Source organism: Neoarius graeffei, chromosome 15, assembly GCF_027579695.1.
Source record: "Neoarius graeffei isolate fNeoGra1 chromosome 15, fNeoGra1.pri, whole genome shotgun sequence".
Taxonomy (NCBI): domain Eukaryota; kingdom Metazoa; phylum Chordata; class Actinopteri; order Siluriformes; family Ariidae; genus Neoarius; species Neoarius graeffei.
In genome coordinates, this window is record NC_083583.1 from 45182546 (window position 1) to 45204922 (window position 22377).

Sequence of the window (22377 nt, forward strand, 5' to 3'; positions counted from 1 at the left end):
CAAATCCGTTCTACTCATCCAGATGACTTCGCAACGGCGCCATTGCCAGATTTTTTCACTCTGGAACCTGTTCTCAAAAGATTTCGTTTTGGGGCACTCAAAATGCCGGTGCCGTGTGGACGCCAGGCCGAAACAATAAACAATTTTATCAGATTCACCTGAATCCGTTGCGGTGTGGACAGGGCCTAAGTCAGCTAACTACTCTAAATTGCCCATAGGTGTGTATGTGAATGGTTGTTTGTCTCAGTGTTAGACCTACAATAGATTGGCAACACACCCAAGGTGTACTCTAGCTCTCACCTGAAATCAGCTGGGATTGGCTCCAGCTCAGCCACCACCCTGATGGATACAGTAAGTGGGATAGACAATGGTGAAATTAAATTAAATTAAATTAAATTAAATCCAACAATGCCTTAATATCACAAAAAGGATTCTTACATTTAGCTAAAAAGATGGTCTGAAAATGTGCAAAAGAGTGATAGGATGTTTTTTTTTTTAAATGATGGACAACATAAGCATGTTTCAGTGCTATATTTATATCTAAACATAAATATAGCTACAGAGGATGTGTGTGTGCTGTTGGGGCAGGTAAAGAAATACAAGGTTTTTTTCTCAATTTAATTAACTGAAGCAACATCAAAACTCAGGACAAAGTGGTTAAGGAAGATGGATGAATGAATCAAGTCGATAAATTACATCACTTTTTGACACCGTATGTGTACACAGCCAAAAACAGACGTAGACTTTAGATACTGTGAGCTTTGCTCTTGAAATACTAGAACTTTTCTCTCTCGTCACTTTTACATCATCATGGGCATTCGCATGACTGTTGTTGATGGAAACACAAATACATTTTCTTTAGTTAAATTCTCAGAGATTCATTTCAAGTTCTTTTAAAAACATTGAACGTGAACCCACCATGTTCAGAGATGCACTTTTTGTCGCTTTGACTTCTTCAATTTCGAATTTCTTGCCTGGCTTTTTCAGCCTTTGATTTGCTCAGTATTAGATGGTCAGATGGCTTTGAAGCTTCTGCCCTAAAAGAACGGTTGCATGGAGAGGTAAATAAAACTAGTGTTTTTTCTGCTTATACAATAAACCAATCCATGTCAGAACATTACAGTTGTATATTCCACAGATTATGTGAAACTGAACAGTAACTTCAAAATTAAAATGTGTATCCACGACTTGTGTTATGCTTACAGCATCGCTTGATATATATTCTGTTCAACTGAGTCCAAGGCCAAACCCAGGAGGTATGTACACAGTATGACTGCAGAATGAAAATGTCCATAAAATTTCCTTTTATGATTGTGGTTTAAGCAAACATGCTCTGCAACCTGCATATTGCTTTTGCCTGCACGGTAAATACAAACGCTAATGTAAATACCATGTATCATGTACGTCTGTATCAGTGGCGGCTGCTGATTTTTAAAACAGGGGAAGCCCATTTTACGCATTCATCGTAAAACCTGTAGGCTGGATATCAAAGCATAGAAAGGTGTGCCCCATTAGCATAGTGAACTAGACAACCCTACCTAGTGGCAGAAAGTATTTTTGCTTGTACATTTCATGTTATAGTCTGGCTTGCCAGGCTAGTGCCTCATATCCTTAATCAAAAATATCAAACATCCAAAAATCACTGGCTATTCAACGAAGAGCCTTGAACATCATACCCTGATATGCAACACAGTGTCTTTAACACAACACCCAGCTGTGCAACACATCCTTGAACATCTTCTGCAACACAGTCTAGAAATTCATAACCAGGTAGGCTATGCAACACACAGAACCTTGAATATTATACCCAGGTATAACCTATAACACAGAGCCCACCATTCTCTTAACATTACTGAACAATATACACACTTCAGATTCATGAACATGAACACTATTTATACACAAATTCTGCCCTCCGCTCCTTTTCCAGAAAATGGTCTGTGACCCTGTCATACCAGCTGGTTGTGCTTTCCAGAGACTTCACCAATTTCTGTTAGCAGCTAGCACTGCAGATCCCAATAAGGCTCAAGCTAGCCTACAACCAGATTGAACTACAAATCAAATAAACGAGTGAATTCACGAATGATCAAACTGATAGAATGGATGAAAGTTAACGGAGCACAATGAGTAATATTTACATTTATTTACAGAGTAATGTACAGAGGCATCAATAAGAAGAAACGTTTATATGAAAAGAAATTCGGACAGCACTTTGGCACACGACTGCACTTTCTCGACATCCGCTAGGGACTGACTGATCATACTTCCGTGTTCCTCGCCGAAGTACCGCCCTCCTCATGTCTTTCAAACACTACCTCCAATAATCCTTTATCAGCCCGGCTTCTTGTCCCTCCCACTGTCTTGTTTAGTCCCAGAGAAGCCCGGCTTCCCTGGAAGTGACGATTTTGTTGATTTTAACCAATAACAACTAGCCGAAATTTGCCGTTCAGAGCCGTCTCGTAGACTGCAACGGATACCCGGCTGCCAGTCAGTGTTGCCAGATACTGCTGACGTTTTCCATCCCAAAATATGTTCAAAACCCGCCAAAATGCACTTAAAACCGCCCAATCTGGCAACACTGCTGCCAGTCCATAGAGCCCATTGAAATAAGAAAGGTTACAGCCTGGCAGCAAAGGTGATTCTCGTAACGAACTGCAAGTTTGTCAGACATCACTCAAATAAGTTACAGGATAGTTATGAACACAAATACAATCTTGGGCATATATTATGTTATGCAAGTTATTGTTTTAATGAGAATTCAACGTCGTAGACGCCGCAGTTTGGGGAGAGAATTTTAGGGGAAGCTCGGCTTCCCTTGTTGTCTCTGAGAAATCGCCCCTGATCTGTATCATAGAACATGTGTCTGTATGTCCTGTATTTGTGTCTTGTCAATAAACCCAATACGTCCATCTGAATGCTTGAGTACAACGTTTCTGGAAGACGAAAAGAGGCTTTTTGGGTAAAGTATTATATAATTCTTAAACAATCAACAAGACAATGTAAAGAATAAGCTTTATGAAATGGAAGCCGTTTTGGGTTTCAGTGCTACAACACTCATGCAGCTGGAATCAGTATGCGAACTCATAAAAAGCTGAAAGTGATAATCCGTTACTGTCCTGTGCTTTTGTTTGATGCTAATGTCTAATGATTAATCTGTCGCTCCTAGTTTTAGAAAGTGCACAGCCCTTTCCCATATGCAACAGAGTTTTTGCTTATTGTGCCATATTGGGTTCATTTTGAATTCTAAAGACTCCAGTCTGAAATCCCTCATAACATGGACGTGCTTCAGTTCGACATATTGCACTCTCTCAGCTATTTTTTCCTCCATTCTTTTGATGTAAATGTCTTCTTTCATATCTGCAGCCCCTCTTCAGCACCGCTAAAGTCATGCCTTTTCTTTTTCCTCTCAAAGCAGTACAGGTGACTCTCTCTCCCACCTCTGATACATTTCAAGCCTTTCCCCTGTTTTTGATCTCTATATATTTCTATCAGATAAAGTTTTGTCTAGTTGGAGCTGAAGAAAAAACAAAGATATAGTCAATATAGTCAGTACATGAGGTTTTGGTGGAAGCAAATTTTAATAATAATAATAATAATAATACATCCATTATCTGTAGCCGCTTATCCTGTGCAGGGTCGCAGGCAAGCTGGAGCCTATCCCAGCTGACTATGGGCGAGAGGCGGGGTTCACCCTGGACAAGTCGCCAGGTCATTGCAGGGCCGACACAGAGACAAACAACCATTCGCACTCACATTCACACCTACAGTCAATTTAGAGCCACCAATTAGCCTAACCTGCATGTTTTTGGGAGAAACCGGAGCACCCGGAGGAAACCCACACAGACACAAGGAGAACATGCAAACTCCACACAGAAAGGCCCTCGTCAGCCACTGGGCTAGAACCCGGAACCTTCTTGCTGTGAGGCAACAGTGCTAACCACTACACCACTGTGCCATCCATAATAATAATAATAATAATAATAAATTATTATTAAAGGGCGGCACGGTGGTGTAGTGGTTAGCGCTGTCGCCTCACAGCAAGAAGGTCCTGGGTTCGAGCCCCAGGGCCGGCGAGGGCCTTTCTGTGTGGAGTTTGCATGTTCTCCCCGTGTCCGCGTGGGTTTCCTCCGGGTGCTCCGGTTTCCCCCACAGTCCAAAGACATGCAGGTTAGGTTAACCGGTGACTCTAAATTGACTGTAGGTGTGAATGGTTGTCTGTGTCTATGTGTCAGCCCTGTGATGACCTGGCGACTTGTCCAGGGTGTACCCCGCCTTTCGCCCATAGTCAGCTGGGATAGGCTCCAGCTTGCCTGCGACCCTGTAGAAGGATAAAGCGGCTAGAGATAATGAGATGAGATAAATTATTATTATTATTTGTTTTCTCCCAGGTTTGAATAAAGTAGAACAGGGCATAGCAAGCCACGTGCTGAGTGAATGCCAATTCCTTCATTTGTATGTGAAGGCCGATTACAAGAGGTACTCAACCTTTCTTGAGCAGATTGGGGGGGGGGGGGGGGGGGGGGGGGGGGGTTTCTATTCAATAAGAACAGTTTACTTTTATGCATGGCCACATATGAAGGCATCGTGCTATCTAGCACAGCTGTACCTGAAAATATTTCGCAGCAGTGTCTCATGGGACACACTGCTATTTGTTACGATAATTACTGGTTATATGAGCTCCAGGCATTCAGGGTGACATTCATTCTGGTAGAAATAAATTGCATTGCTGTTTTATAATGCTGGTACGGGTTAAAATAACTTTTATGGGCATTTACCTTAAAATTAAGCATATGATTTGAGGAATATGTTGCGATTTTTAAAATGCTGTCCTAATTATTTAGTGACACTGTTGAGTTTTTCATGGGAAAGGTTTGAGAAAAAAAGTTATTCTTTCAGTGCAAATTACATGTGTAGTAGTGGAACTGTGCACTTCAACACACAGGCTCCAAAATATTGTGATCCTCAATATAGTCTAAAAAAACATTAAAGGTTTGAAAGTGAAGAGGAAAAGGGACTAGACAGCTGATGCAGTAATCATGGATGTATGCAATACATTTTTCAACTGGAGCAAAGCTGCCATCTTTCCTACGACCAGATGGCAACATTACATCTCTAAGGTTGACTGATTACAGTGTGCAGAGCCAAAGTTTGGAGAGGAGGGAGGGATCTTGCCCCCCCCCGATCTCGCTCTCTCTCTCTCTCTCTCTCTCTCTCTCAACCAATCTCTTACACCCACTTTCTCTTCCCAGATGAGAGGTTTTAGTGCTGTTTTAGCACCATGTTGCTCATTCAGTGCCCAATATGACCTGCTCCTTACCCTACATCACAAAGCATCATTTTCACCAAGTGTCTGTGTGTCAGTATCAGCCCGAGCAAAGGTGTGAACAGGAAGCATCAACACACCCTTCTGTTGCCAGACAATCCTGTCACTCCAGGGCTACTCCAAAAAAAGTTGAAATATTATTTGAGACAAGTCAACAACTTTTGGGAGTGTGATGAAGTGAGGCATGATGCAGCTGTCACATGTGCTACATGCTTCACAAGCCAGGGATTACGGATTCAAACAAGGAAATGAAAGTCAAGATGGTGTTACTGGACCTAGAAAATACAGTCATCTCCAGAATTACTGGCACCCTTGTGCCACATATATGTTCTTGAGAAAAAACTATTACTTAAAAAAAGTTATTTCTCAGAAGAAAGTTAAGTAATTTCTTCATGGTCAATCGTTTTTGTTCTTTCTACGGAGAGGACAAATAATTCTCGAGTTGACCTATGGAGGAAAATGAGGAAGAAAAAAATACAAAGTACTACAGATAGCACTGGCCTACAGCCAAGATGCTTCTGAAATAAATACAGTCAAACTTTACTAATTCTGGGTCTCTGAGAGCAAAAATGAATCTTTAAATTGTTCATTGGGGCGGCACGGTGGTGTAGTGGTTAACACAGTCGTTTCACAGCAAAAGGTTCTGGGTTTGAGCCCAGGGGCCTTTCTGTGTGGAGTTTGCATGTTCTCCCCGTGTCTGCGTGGGTTTCCTCCGGGTGCTCCGGTTTCCCCCACAGTCCAAAGACATGCAGGTTAAGGCCAATTTATGCTGACAACCCAGTCCTTCCAGACGGCGTCGCAGATAGTGTCTGCGTAGCCCCCCCACCTTCGCAGACGCTCTGCGCGCACCTCCCAAAAATTGTGACCGCCGCAGAAGCCTCGCAGACAGCGTCGCAGACAAGAGGGCTCTGATTGGTCCACTCTACATCCGCTGTACATGCACTTCCACTTCCCTACTTCCCCGGTTTGGTTTGTTTTCACGACCGCCATTTTTAAAAACACGAGCGAAGATGGAGCAGCACGAAAAGCGGTTGATCGAGGAAGTGAGGAAGTACGGACATCTATACGACTCCAGTTCTAGTCATTATAAGTAACCGGAGGATATACACTCCACTAACCACACCCACCAACTACTCCTAGCGATTTCGCGACTTCGCGCCCCCTTGCGTTGTGGCGGTGAATAACATCGCGCACGCCTATTACTCCCCGCTCAACGATAAATTACAACTGTCTGCGAAAAGCTATCTGCGAAAGCCTTGTCGCAAGAGCATGCAGAGGCCCTTAGGCTAATTGGTGGCTCTAAATTGTCCGTAGGTGTGAATGTGAGTGTGAATGGTTGTTTGTCTCTGTGTGTCAGCCCTGCGATAACCTGGTGACTTGTCCAGGGTGTACCCCGCCTCTCGCCCATAGTCAGCTGGGATAGGCTCCAGCTTGCCTGCAACCCTGTACAGGATAAGCAGCTACAAATAATGGATGGATGGGATGGAAATTGTTCATTGGCTCTAGTTTTCAAGATATGCCACTGGGTAAGTATATACTGTACAAACCTTGACATGGGAATGATGTAGCTTATCTTTGAATAAGGACTAAACTATACACTTTTATATATTTATACATAATTTTTTTTGCCATTTGTTTCATCATTAATTTTATTAATGTAACCTTTGTGCTGATTTTCTAAAGTGCTACATAAAGAGAACAGGTGTAATACCATCATGTAAAGCAGCCATAAACACGAGACCTAGGTTTACAATTTATAATTAAAGCAATCCTACTATCAACACAATGTACATGGATATAAAATGTAAACTCTGAAATATCTTCGAACCCATAGCCAATCAGCACACCAAATTCCATAATAAACCGCAGATTTCATTTCTGAAGCAGACGACTGCTGAAACATTGTACACCAGTGTAGTTTGTTTGGGAGTAGATGAATAAAGAGAATGTGCCTTAAAATAAGGGATAACTTGGGAAGTCAATCAAAAGTTTGTTTTTCATTTCCTATGTGCAATGATTTCCTTCAGTGGAGTATACTCTTGTTCAAAAGATGATCTGAGACCAACCCTGTGTCCGAAATTGCTCCCTACTCACTATATAGAGCACTATATAGTGAGGATGCCATTTTGTAGTGCTGTCTGAAACCTTAGTGAGGATTATTACACCTTATATCAGACCTGGGCATTTTCTGGCCCGCGGGCCGCATCCGGCCCTTTGGTTCATTCTGACCGGCCCGCGTAAGGTTAATTAGAAATTACAAAATAAACATATTTCCTAATTTTACCTCATGCATGGACTGAATGTGCATTGCTTTTATTTTGAAGTTGTGTTAAACAAAAACGCAATGCGTGCGACATGAAATCCCACAGAACCTAATCCCGCGATAACTACTTCCGTAATTTGTCCAGACCAACCACAAACTTGTACGTCATCCTTCAAACGGTCCAGCCAATCACATAGTGTGACGTCACCAGCAGGCGCCGGAGCCCGAGCCGATCTGTAGATCTGATTCCTACACCGAATGGACTGATGATCATCTGTCAGCTGTGCTTCGCATCTCCACCTCAGACATTCAACCTGACTCTGATGCACTCGTTAAAGACCAACAGAAACTAGATTTCTCTCACTGAACAAATAAAAAACACCAAATGAGGTGATTAGACTACAAATGTGGACATCATTATTATAATATGATGTATCTTGCTTGATATTTGGAGTAGAAAGACAATATTGTGATGTCTTTATTGTGTTAAGGGGTGAATGTGACTAAAAAAAAATGGTACAAACGTTCACATTTTGTTAACCATTGTTTTGGGAAATTTGATTGAATAAATGACATTTTTTGTAAGGCAACCTCGTTTTTTCCATACTCTTACCAGTCTTAGCAGCTTGTAAAAACAATGATATTTATTGCTTTATATAAAGAAATACAATTAATATTATGCAGAATTTAGTTCAGCCTTATGGTCCGGCCCTCCACAAAATTTTCTGTTTCTCATGTGGCCCCATGGAAAAAATAATTGCCCACCCCTGCCTTATATAGTGCAGTCAAAGTATCCCACAATGCATCACGAAAAGTTGTGTACAACTGATGGTCACTAACCAAAGCAATATATCCCATCATGCATTGTGGTTGTGCTGAAAGAAATCAAATTAAAAGTCTCAAATTTGGTTTAATAAAAGGCAGCAGCAAAGAAGAAAGCATTCAGCCTTGATTTAAAAAAAAAACTGAAACATGCAGGCACTTTGTATTGATTAATGTGGGAAATGCGCTCAGTATAATACGTATTTATCACAAAAATACATGCACGTATTTATTATTTTGAAAACCCACCAGCTGCCTGATCTGGCACGTTTTAACTGTGCGACAGTAATGACATAAATACCAGCGTGACGGACAAGTGTCCGAAAGCTTTTTTTTTTTTTTCATTTTACCAATGAGCTCCCTATATGGCGAGTAGGGAGTAGTGAACAAGTGAGTGATTTTGGACGTAGGGCAGGATTTGTTTGTTTGTTTTTTAACCTGTGTAATGACTGGAAAAGGTGACTTGATACCACAATGTTCAAATTCAACCTTAAACAGGAAACACACATTCAATTATATCCAACAGATGTGCAGCACTTTGGAAGCCAAAGACTTCCTTTAATTTCCATGATCATGATTTATTTTTTCAGATGCTGCTAGCTCAAAAGGAGTGATTAAAATTGGGAACTTCCTTTTCTTTTTTTCTTTTTTTGTTTGATTCCCTTTCTGTGCTTTTAGTTCTCCTCCTGACATCCACCATCCTTTTCTTTTTCTTTCAGCTCCACTGAGAGCAGGCTGGCAGGCGCAGCCCCTCCCCATCTCCTGAGCCCCTAAGGTTTTATTGCTCTCTCTCTCTCTCTCTCTCTCTCTCTCCACTTTAGTGACAGGGAGTCTTATTCATCTCCAGCCTTGGCCCACAGCGCCCCGCCAACATCTGCTTATATAACTCGTTTAATTTGAAGTGTGTATGCCCCAACTGTCAGGCATCTTTCTCTTCTTTCTCTACTCTAACTCTCTTTCTTTCTAACACTCTCTCTCTCACACACATTCTTCCCCTGCCTCTTTTTCCTCAGTTTCTGTAATACATTGATACAGAATCAAATAATGCCTATATTCTTATGAGAGCCAAAAAGATCTTCTTACAAAACTGCACACTTTTACCTAGATCTGATTTAGATTTTTCAGAAGTAAGGCATGCTTTATCACTTTTCACACTCTACCAACTAAAAAAAAAAAAAGCCATGTATCAGCGCTTCTTCCAAACTGTGATCTAACCTCCACAGCTTGTGACTGAGTGAAGGAGCGGGAGGTTCCTGTGTGAGGGCAGCTTGCCCAGGGCCTGTGGCTGGGAGCGGACTGACAAAAGCTAGGTCTATGATCAGTAATGCAGTCCCCAGTGAGAGCACAGACTTGTGCAAAGGGAAGATAAGGTCTGCCTGGCTGCCTGTTCCTGCTGCTCCAATAAGCCTCCTCACATGGGGCGCCAAGAACCTCAACGCCCAACTGCGAGGCTTTGGCCCAGCACTCCAGTCTATCCATTGCAGAGTGATGCCTCTATTACAAAGGCTGCCCCACAGCTACAAGAAGGCCCACACCAGCTGCAGTGGATTATAATTGGAGGAACCATGAATTGCCCTGGACACTGGCAATTGATCTGCCAGTGACAGTCCAATATTTCCACCAGGGAAATAAAAGCTTGTAGCACATCGCAGACTGAGGCTAAGGGTGATGTGTGTGTGTGTGTGTTAAACTGCTTTATCATTTGCTTCCTCCACATCTTGTGTGTTTCATAATGTGTGTAGTGAGCTGAAGTGTGCTATAAGAAGACCTCTCTTCTCTTCTTTGTCTAGAATGCCACATGAAAATTCAAAAAATATTTTGACTACAGTGGTGCTTGAAAGTTTGTGAACCCTTTAGAATTTTCTATATTTCTGCATAAATAGGACCTAAAACATCATCAGATTTTCACACAAGTCCTAAAAGTAGAGAAAGAGAACCCAGTTAAACAAATGAGACAAAAATATGATACTTGGTCATTTATTTATTGAGAAAAATGATCCAATATTACATATCTGTGAGTGGCAAAAGTATGTGAACCTTTGCTTTCAGTATCTGGTGTGACCCCCTTGTGCAGCAATAACTGCAACTAAACGTTTCCGGTAACTGTTGATCAGTCCTGCACACCGGCTTGGAGGAATCTTAGCCCATTCCTCCATACAGAACAGCTTCAACTCTGGGATGTTGGTGGGTTTCCTCACATGAACTGCTTGCTTCAGGTCCTTCCACAACATTTTGATTGGATTAAGGTCAGGACTTTGACTTGGCAATTCCAAAACATTAACTTTATTCTTCTTTATCCATTCTTTGGTAGAACCACTTGTGTGCTTAGGGTCGTTGTCTTGCTGCATGACCCACCTTCTCTTGAGATTCAGTTCATGGACAGATGTCCTGACATTTTCCTTTAGAATTCACTGGTATAATTCAGAATTCATTGTGCCATCAATGATGGCAAGCGGTCCTGGCCCAGATGCAGCAAAACAGGCCCAAACCATTATACTACCACCACCATGTTTCACAGATGGGATAAGGTTCTTATGCTGGAATGCAGTGTTTTCCTTTCTCCAAACATAACGCTTCTCATTTAAACCAAAAAGTTCTATTTTGGTCTCATCCATCCACAAAACATTTTTCCAATAGCCTTCTGGCTTGTCCACGTGATCTATAGCAAACTGCAGATGAGCAGCAATGTTCTTTTTGGAGATCAGTGGCTTTCTCCTTGCAACCCTGCCATGCACACCATTGTTGTTCAGTGTTCTCCTGATGGTGGACTCATGAACATTAACATTAGCCAATGTGAGAGAGGCCTTCAGTTGCTTAGAAGTTACCCTGGGGTCCTTTGTGACCTTGACGATTATTACACGCCTTGCTCTTGGAGTGATCTTTGTCGGTCGACCATTCCTGGGGAGGGTAACAAAAGTCTTGAATTTCCTCCATTTGTACACAATCTGTCTGACTGTGGATTGGTGGAGTCCAAACTCTTTAGAGATGGTTTTGTAACCTTTTCCAGCCTGATGAGCATCAACAACGCTTTTTCTGAGAGCCTCAGAAATCTCCTTTCTTCGTGCCATGATACACTTCCACAAACATGTGTTGTGAAGATCAGACTTTGATAGATTCTTGTTCTTTAAATAAAACAGGGTGCCCACTCACACCTGATTGTCATCCCACTGATTGAAAACACCTGACTCTAATTTCACCTTCAAATTAACCGCTAATCCTAGAGGTTCACATACTTTTGCCACTCACAGATATGTAATATTGGATCATTTTCCTCAATAAATAAATGACCAAGTATAATATTTTTGTCTCATTTGTTTAACTGGGTTCTCTTTCTCTACTTTTAGGACTTGTGTGAAAATCTGATGATGTTTTAGGTCCTATTTATGCAGAAATATAGAAAATTCTAAAGGGTTCACAAACTTTCAAGCACCACTGGAGGAGTCTGATAATAAGGCACTGGTCTCCGTCATTATAGTCTGGTACAAACACTTTTTTCACACTGACCCTTGATGTGGCACTTTCATGCAATAAGTGCAAGGCCTTTTATGCTTAACTTAGAACTGGATAGGAAACATACATTCAAGCTGTTAGTTTTTTCAAACAAGCTGCTGAGGATCTTTTGTTCAACACCCAAATCTGCTTTCTGTTTAAAGCCAAAGTCATTTCTCATCAATTCAACAAATAAATGAGGTTTTTCTTTCCCCTTGGCCTTAATCCTACGTTGTTTCTTCCCTTTTGTTACCTTCATTTTCCCATCAGCCGAATAAGGAGATAAGACTTACTTCCAAAAACCAGTTCTAACCGACTAAAAACACAACATACTGTTCAACATAGCTCAGTTATTATAATGTGATTGAAAAAAAATTATATAAACATTGCTCAGAAAGAAATAAAATAAATTCAAATCATTCGATCCTTCTCATTTATCTCACTTCTTAACCCAAACATTGCATGCTGTTTAATGCAAAAAGAAAATTCTTTGTAGATAAATCACTCAGAAGTCATCATGTGATGTTTCTAGTCGACATTATCTTTGTTCTGCTGAAAGGATTAAACTTGCATTTAAAAAAAATAAAAATAAAAACATTATAATATTAAAGAGAATACTGAGGAAGCTCATACTCCAGCCCAAAAAGATAGCAGAAAAAAAAAAAATCTACTTGCATTAAACATCCCTGTCTTCTTCAACTCAGCTCGTACATAAATAATTTTGCAATTATATAGTAAATATACAGCAATTAACTCTGAACCTATACTGTGTCTATCTATTATTAATTAAATATTAATTTTGCATGCCAACATTACAGATGAATAAACCATAAGGAGGGGTGAGGGCTGAACAGTGCAACTGTCATATTAATCCTGATTAAACTGGCAGTTATTCTGATCCAGATGAGCTAAACAAACAAACAAAAAAAAACATGTAATCACAAATGACTGAAAACTAAATTGGAAGCATTGAAGGAAACAGCATGAGCATAAAGAAGGCACTTTTAATGGATGAAATTATGTTTAATATCCTATCCATTTTCAATTCTATTCCAATTCTTATGATTGCTGTAATCTTTCACAATATAAAATCTATTGGTTGAAAAGACTAAATTCAGGGCAAGCCATTTAGGCAAAGCACAACAGACTTTTTTTTTTTTATGTGTATAGTCAGGCTATCTTAGATGTATCAGCTTGGAAAACAGTGCACTGTATCTTGTAACAAAACACCGGGTAAATCAAGGCTCGGCTGTGCTTAGCCTCACATCTCATCTCTTTGACAGAAAGTAATGCACTCTCTTTTCATCTGGGGGCCATGCCTGTATTATCGGTCTATTAGATGTATGGCAAAGCAAGACAATATTAATGGTCCTTCTCTGCAGCCAAACGCAAGAAGGCTCAGAAAAAGAAAGCACTCTCAGCTCTACTCTCAAGGCCAATGATTGCATACTAGATCAAAGCAAGTAATGACTGCTCTTTTACTTTGGTACTGCCACTGCTGTGTTTTTGCTGGCATCAAGACTTATGCAATACTGCATAATTAGGAGAAAAAATTTGTCCTTTTGCATCAACTCGTGTGTGTGTGTGTGTGTGTGTGTGTGTGTGTGTGTGTGTGTGTGTGTGTGTGTGTGTGTGTGTGTGTGTGTGTGTGCGTGCGTGCGTGCATGCGTGCGCACACTAGGGTGGTCCCAAAATTTTTTTTTTTTAGGATTTTGTTACGACCACCTTACCTTTTTTTACATTGCCTAAAAGAAGTTATTGTGCGAAATTTGGTTAAGATTGAACAATGTTTAGAGGTGCCACAAAGCCATTAAACTTTTCACTCAAAACACAATATAAAATAATGTGGCTTATTAACTGTTTCATATTAATACAAACAATACAGTAATATAACTTCCTGTGTTCAAAGTAACAATAGCTATTACTTGTCTGTGATTTTCTAAACCCTTCGGTATTATGGTAGCTTGTGGAGATAAAAGAACACACTAGGGACTTCCCTAGCAGAAGGAAGCTTTCTCCCAGACAGTTCCTTGGAAGTGGGACCAATTAACCAAACATAATTGTCCTTTCTGGTTTTGTGCTTTGCACCACCGGTGCTACTTGTATTACTGTTGCTAGCCATCTGAAAAACAGAAAGAAAAACATTCACAACTTCATCAGCATATCACGATCAGTGCTCATTGTTTAAGAAGCCCTTAGTGCATGAAAATGAACCTTCTATCAGTCTATAAACTCTTCCTGCCTCTTCTTTTTCATAGAAGTGGCATATTTCCTCTAGAACTGTGACTTTTTGGGGGGTTTGAGATCTTCTCTGCAACAGTCTACGCACCAGCTAATGTTAATGGCTTAACCCGATTTGCAACCTCGTGTGGCACCTCTAAATATTAACCAATTTTTCTGAAATTTTGCTTGTTGCCTTCTTTTAGCCTATGTAAAAAAATGGAAGGGTGGTCGGAATGTTTTGGTAAAAAAAAAAATTTCCCATACATTTCGGGACCACCCTAGCGCGCGCACACACACACACACACCAGTACACCAATCAGTCATAAAACCACTTGCCAAATATTGTGTAAGTCCCACTTGCCCCACCAAACCTGCCAGGCCTTTCAATTACATGAAACCTGCAACGGATAACGTCGTAGGGGCCCAAATTAAGGTCAAGCGCCCAAAATATGCTACCAGAAGTAAATAAATAAATAAAATAAAATCTCCCCCCCCCAAAAAAAATGCTGATTAAATAAACTTGGCTGCATAAAACCCAATGTCTTGACTTTCTTCTTTAAAAACACCAAAATTAGCAAGAATTATCATGTATTTCTCGTAATTGACAGGAAATCTGCACCATTCCCATGTTGTTCTGGGTTCGTCGAACTCGCCGTAAGCCTTGCGCAGAGCACAAATTCTCCATCAACAGCGATCGGCACACCATGATTTCGTGGAGGAGCAAGACTTGCGTACCAATGACCAGAGCGGGATTTCCACATTAGGTAAAGCTTCTTTCTTCTTCTTTTATATTGTTTTATGGCGGTTGGTAAACAGCTTTTAGGTGCATTACCGCCACCTTCTGGACTGGAGCGTGAATGTTTACTACCCTACTGTGCTAAATTCTCCCAATAATTCCTGTATCATTTAAAAACCTAAAAGTAGCCCTATGTCCCACATTATCTGACCTCAACTGCAATATCTCTCTGATACCTAATGTCATATGATTTAAATCAGGTAAAAGACTGAATAAAAGAGAGCTATTCAGGACACAACTGTGTGTATTTAAGATACAGCCTGCATCTTAAATACACATAGTTGTGTAAGTGTGGGTGGAATCAATGACTTCGAGCTTGGTCCTCTTGCTGATGATAGTCTTAGACACTGGCCTTTTATTTAAACTAAGATCTTTTACCCGACTACATCCTGTGAATTGCACGGCCAATTCTTGTGATGTGAATGAAAAACCTTTTGTGTCGCAGGTCTGCTACAGGTTCGTCTCTTTAATGGCAACAGCGCAGAACTTGCTTTTTCATTTCCAGGCTCCTTTCCTCCAGGCTCTCCTCAGGCCCCAACACATCTTTTAAATACTAACTAACTGTCTTCTAATTATTTTTGTCATGTACATCAAGAGGGATTAATGCTGTAGACATTTTGCAATAAAGGTAAAAATAACATTTCATAGATTTCTTTATTTATTCATAACTTTGTAGCTAAAAAAAAGCCGCAGCAGGTTTAAACACAGAGCACTGGGAAAACAGCATTTTGCGCATGCAGAAAAGCTCAAATTACCCTGTATTACAACAGAAAAAGCACAAATTCAGAATTACAGGGTGTAGCTCAAATTATGTAATTGAAAGGCCTGACTGCTCTGAAACGTCCAGACCTTCATGGATCAGATTTGTTTGTCCAGCAGAACCCACAGACCCTTGATCAGATTGACATGTGGGGAATTTGATGGCCAAGTCATCTTCAACATTTTGTCATATTCCTCAAACCACTCATGAACAACTGTTGCAGTGTGGCAGGGTACATTATCCTATTGAAAGAGAACTCTGCCACTCAGGAGTACTGTTGCCATGAAGGGATGTACTTGGTCTGAAACAATGTTTAGGTAGGTGGTATGTGGCAAAATACAATCCACATGAATGCCAGGACCCAGGGTTTCCCAGCAGAACACTGACCAGAGCTCACTGTCTCCACTGGCTTGCCTTCTTCCCATAGTGCATTCTGGTGCCATCTCTTCCCCAAGTAAGTGGCAAATACTCACCTGGCCATCCAACTGCTGTAAAAGAAAACGTGATTCATCAGACCAGACATCCTTCTTCCATTGTCCCATGGTCCAGTTCTGATGATCACATGCCTATTGTAGGTGCTGTCAGCAGTGGACAGGGGTCAGCATGGGCACTCTGACCAGTCTGTAGCCCATATGCAGCAAGCTATGCTTGCTGCATATGGGCAGCACGGTGGTGTAAGTGGTTAGCACGGTCGCCTCACAGCATGAAGGTTCTGGGTTTGAGCCCAGCGGCCAGCGAGGGCCTTTCTGTGTGGAGTTTGCATGTTCTCCCGTGTCTGTGTGGGTTTCCTCCGGGTGCTCCGGTTTCCACCACAGTCCAAAGACATGCGGTTAGGTTAATATGGGACGGCCTTGGGATGAGGTGCCCTTGAGCGAGGCATCTAACTCCCAACTGCTCCCCGGGCGCTGTTAGCATGGCTGCCCACTGCTCTGGGTATGTGTGTGTGCTCATTGCTTACGCGTGTGCGCATGTGTGTGTTCACTGCTTCAGATGGGTTAAATGCAGAGAGGAATTTCACAAGTGTATGATGAATAGAGTTGTGCTTTCTTTCTTTCTTATAAGCTAGTACAAACTGCTAAAAAAGTTACTGCAGATACTTTTCTGTTTTAGCCAGCATCAACTTTTCCAGTAGTCTGTGCTACAGTAGCTCTTCTGTGGGATTGAACCATATGGGCTAGCCTTCATGCCCCATGCGAATCAATGAACCTTCGACACCCATGACCCTGTCGCTGCTTCACTGGTTGTCCTTCCTTGGACCACTTTTGGTAGGTACTAACCACTGCATACTGGGAACACCCCACAAGATGTACCATTTTGGAGATGCTCTGACCCAGTCATCTCACTATCACAATTTGGCCCTTGTCAGAGTCACTCAACTCCTTATGCTTACCCATTTTTCCTGCTTCCAACACATCAACTTCAAGAACTGACTGTTCTCTTGCTGCCCAATATATCCCACCCCTTGACCGGTACCATTGTAATGAGATAATCAGTGTTATTCACTTTACTTGTCAGTGGTCATAATGCTATGGCTGATCGGTGCATATATAAAACTGTCTGTTAAACATCTTAAATCATTTAAATAAACCAATGGTAAATTAGAAATAAGAAATTTTCAGCTACCTAAAGCAATAAGATGGAGGCATAAACAGACCATTATCCTAATCTGTGTAAACCAAATTCAGAAGAGGTCCCAACAAGGCCAGTGCTGCATCTGACATCATTGCCTGATCATATTAAACCAACCCATGCAGGAACAGCGAGCTTTCCACATGAATGCCCAGGCTAGTGATCTAATTTCTCTCGCTATGCAGTGGACTGAAAAAGATGGAGAAGGGATGGGAGTGGGGCTGAATAAAGTCAAAAGAAGGGGGCACTGGAGCTTTTCAGCTAATTATGAAGCATACACCTAATTGGAAACTAAAGTACTTATTCATTCCATAAGTCAGTAAATGCATTATCTTTCTTATCTGTTCTATTTATGCAGCTTTTTATGAGTCTCTGTTGCCACAGGTGAATTGTAAACACTAAACAAGAACTGTATGATGGGTTGAGCTTAGGTGTGTGTAATCTATCTATGTGTATCTATATATCCATCTATCTACACTATATGGTCGAATGTATGTAGACACCTGACCATCACACCCATATGTGCTTGTTGAACATCCCATTCCAGATTTAGTCCCCTTTTTCTTGTTATAATAACCTATACTCTTCTGAAAAGGCTTTCCACTAGATTTTAGAGCATAGCTATGAGGATTTTCCCATTCAGCTGCAAGAGCATTGGTAAGATAGTATCTATGGGTGGCACGGTGGTGTAGTGGTTAGCACTGTCACCTCACAGCAAGAAGGTTCTGGGTTCGAGCCCAGCAGCCAGCTGCGGCCTTTCTGTGTGGAGTTTGCATGTTCTCCCCGTGTCAGCGTGGGTTTCCTCCGGGTGCTCCAGTTTCCCCCACAGTCCAAAGACATGTGGTTAGTTTAACATGAGGCAGCCTTGGGCTGAAGTGCCCTTGAGCAAGGCACCTAACTCCCAACTGCTCCCCTGGGTGCTGTAGCATAGCTGCCTACTGCTCTGGGTGTGTGCGCTCATTGCTTACTTGTGTGTGTGTGTGTGTGTGCGTGTGCGCGCGCATGCGTGTGTTCACTGCTTCAGATGGGTTAAATGCAGAGGACACATTTCACTGTGCTTGAGTGTACATGTGACAAATAAAGGCTTCTTCTTCTTCAATTTTCTATCCATCCATTCATTTTTACAACCCCGATTCCAAAACATTTGGGATGCTGTGTAAAGTGTAAATAAAAACAGAATGCAATGATTTGCAAATAACCTATATTCAATTGAATACAATACGAAGACAAGACATTTAATGTTCAAACTGATAAACTTTATTGTTTTTGTAAATATACAATCATTCTGAATTTGATGCTTGCAACACGTTCCAAAAAAGTTGGGACAGGGGGAAGTTTACCACTGTGTTACCGCACTTTTTCTTTTAACAACACTCAGTAAGTGTTTGGGAACTTAGCACACTAATTGATGAAGTTTTGATCATGAAATTCTTTCCCATTCTTGCTTGATATATGACTTCAGGTGCTCAACAGTCCTTTGTCTCTGTTGCCATATTTTATGCTTCATAAATGTGCCCCACATTTTCAATGGGAGGCAGGCAGGCCAGTTTAGCACCCACACTCTTTTACTAAGAAGCCACACTGTTGTAACATGAACAGAATGTGCCTTGACATTGTCTTGCTGGAATAAGCAGGGACATCCCTGAAATATTTAAACATATAGGCTTTGTATTGTGGTTATGGCCATGTCACTCTGACAGTGCCTGATCTTGTCTGATCTCGAAAGTGAAGCAGAGTTGGGCCTGGTTAGTACTTGGATGGGAGACTGCCTGGGAATACCAGGTGCTATAAGCATGAACTGCAAGTTGGCCTAGTAGTTAGCATGCCTGCCTCTTGACTGGGAGATTGAGAGTTCTACTCATGGTCAGGTCATACCAAAGCCCATCATAAAAATGGTACCTACTACCATCTGGCAAGGCATGCTGCAATACAGATGCAAGTGGGGAAGTCAAACTCTCGCAGTTACCAGAGGACTCACCCCACTGTAACCCTACAGGTAGCTGTATAGGCAAGAGGCTGAGGGCTATCAAAATGGAGATTGGCGCTGCACCCATATGCCTTAAAGAGCTGGTTAGTACTGGGACAGGAGACTGCCTGGGAAGACCAGACTCTAGTGTGAGAGGGACTTTAACTTTTTTTTTTTAACTTTTATTGTGTTCAACTGAACATAGGTTGAAATGGATTGGTAAATCATTGCATTCTGTTTTTATTTATGTTTTACATAGTGTCCCAACTTTTTGGGAATTGGGCTTATATAATCATCCATCTATCCATCTAATTTTATATCCATCCATTTATCCATCAATTTTTATATCCATCCATCTGTCTGTCTGTCCATTTGTACATCCATCCAACACTTAAATATTTAGAAAACAGTAAATTTTTCATTGGGGATCAAAATAGTTCCATCCATCCATCTATCCATTATGAAATCTTAGAATTACACAATTTATATTTTTTCTACTAAGGAACAGAAAAGTACATTCTTTCACTTCTCTATCCATTCATACATCTATCCCTCCATCATTTTATATATACATGAAATATTATAGTGACATTATTTACACATTCTCCAATGGGGATGAAAAAGTCCCTCCATCCATCTTTAAATTTGTCATTCCATTTATATATCTATCTATTTATTCATGCATCTATACTTACTTTCAACCATCATACATACATTTTTACATGAATCCATCCATCCATCCACCCTCCTACCCATCTGTCTGTCTATTTGCCCAATGAAGTTTAAAGTACTTGCTGTAACATACAGACTAAATGCTGTAATGTCTACCCACACCAGATACATGTTCTGATACATAGATTAGAGCATGTAATATTTATTCAGGTGGCATTTCATCTGTTTAAAATAATTCTAAATATCAATAGCTTGTTTTCCTGAGTCACTCATTTTCAGTTCTCAAATGGCATTTCATGCACATCTGAGCAAAATCAATCTGCAATATGCAGGTGTAATCAGTATTACTACAGGCTCCACAGGTTTCTGAAAGCTGGACCTCATGCTTCACACAGTGAGGAGGATGGATCTTCCATACTTAACAGGTGCTAATGTAAGGGAATGCTGTCTGGTCAGGTAGTCAGTATCTGTAAGTTGTGCAATGGCTGCAGGGAAGCCTGCAGCATGTGAACGTATTCAGTCCCGGGAGAAGAGAAAAGCCGGAGCCGCTGAACAAGTTGAGAGCTATCTTTGACATCTGACAGAGGGGGAAAAATATTGAAGGAAGGAGTCTAACACAAACAAGAAGTGTGAAGTGAAAGTGTAATCATGTAAAAAGTATTTCTGTGGTGTGCATAAATGAACAGTGTAAAAGTGAAGCCTCCAGGATGTGTGCTCAGGTAAGCAGGCAATTTGTGGTTTCCAAATAAGTCTGATCATGAATGAAATGCATTGCTAATGGCTTTGGTTTATAATGACTGCAAACCAAGCACTTCAAAATGTCACGCTTACCCAGTGAATAGCACAAGGATTCAAACCTTTGTTTCCAGTTGACAGTATTATAGAGCAGGGAAAAAGCAATTACTTGTTTCCTTTGACAAGTCTGTTTGGTAAAGACAAAGACTAAGCAGGCCAAATAACTGACTGACTGACATAATCACAGGTAGGCAAGCAGCACCCCATAGTTAAATTCGTTTTCTTTTTTTTGTTTGTTTATTTTTTGTTTTGTTTTTTTTCCTGGATCAGTGCTTAAAGCTGAAAATACAACTCAATTCTCACCTGGCCCTTGCAATACCTTCAGCAACAACATCGGTGCCAAAGGTAGAAAACAGCTCTTTGCTTGTTTTTAAGATTTTTTTTGTCAATAAATGTTTATTTTTTCCATTTTATAAAGGCAGAGAACTATGAAACTGGAAATCACACAAGGTCCATATGGCCAGACTATTTCAGCACCACGGAGAGCCACCCACTACTGAGTCAAAAATGGGCACAGAAAATGGAGATTATAGCTGATATTTAATATATAACATCTCAAATCAAGTCTGTCTAAACAGCACACAGTAAATAATTTTTACAATACAATATTGTGCTCAAACCAGTATGATACTTTAAATGTGCTGTACAGTGTAATACAGCATATTGTTTGCTATCCTTGGAAAACAATTATAGTACTTGGAGATTATACTCTACCAAAAGACCCCTATTATATATGCACTACATACAGCATAATTAATTTTACAGTAAAACTAGGCACCCAAAGCACTAAAACAGTAAATCCTCATCTCTACTGACTTTTTTTTGTCTTTTATTATTTTTGTAGTTTTCTATCCCTCGATAAAACAGCATAGATTTAATAATACTTGTGAAACAAGGTATGCACAACAAGTTTAAACCAAGAATAATGTACGTTTATTGGTGGCCTAGTTATATAACCAATGTTCAATGTAGAAAATGTTGAATCCTTTACAGTTCTTCAGTTAGGAAGGGTTCCAAGTCTTTTAATGAGCCAAGAACTCTATATTTTTAAATGAACAATTAAAGAACAAAGAGAGTAGCCACTTATAATAAATAAATAAAGTAATAAAGAAATAAATAAGTAATCTCTCAACTGATGACCAGATGCCCTGACTAATAATGAACTAGGCTAAGTGAAATATACACCTAGATTGTAAGACAGAAGCCAACAGCTGGGCTTAAACAGGTTTTGACTCAATTCATTTACACCTATAACTGCAAAATTGCAGCACTGATTTCTACACTAATGTACAGTACTATTAATAATACGGTATGTAATCCCGGAGCTCCCGAGTTGCACAACAGAAAAGTTTGCCCTGTTGCCAGGAGATTGTGAGATTTATGGCCAGGAGTCCAACATAAAATCTCACAGAAGAGTGTGTGCTCTTCCTATGGGAGGGATGGGTTTATTCTCTCCTGTCAATCAGAACACCACTAGCCAATTATGAGCTTATAAGGGCACACTCAGAGGAAAGAGATTACTTTTCCTCGGAGTGTGTTACCTTGCCCTGTGACGCAGCATGAGAAGCTGTTAGAAAATATACAGTCAGATGGCTTCACTTGTCTCAGAGGAATGTTAGCCTTCAGCCTCCAGGGTTAG

General features: G+C 40.7%; 1 protein-coding gene and 1 pseudogene across 32 annotated transcripts in view; one reads left to right on the forward strand and one right to left on the reverse strand.

Annotated features, from left to right (window-relative positions):
* Nucleotides 1-22377, reverse strand: part of celf5a (cugbp, Elav-like family member 5a) — a 355737-nt gene that overhangs the window by 299276 nt on the left and 34084 nt on the right. The window lies entirely within an intron of this gene.
* LOC132899796 (5S ribosomal RNA) lies at nucleotides 18981-19099 on the forward strand (annotated as a pseudogene).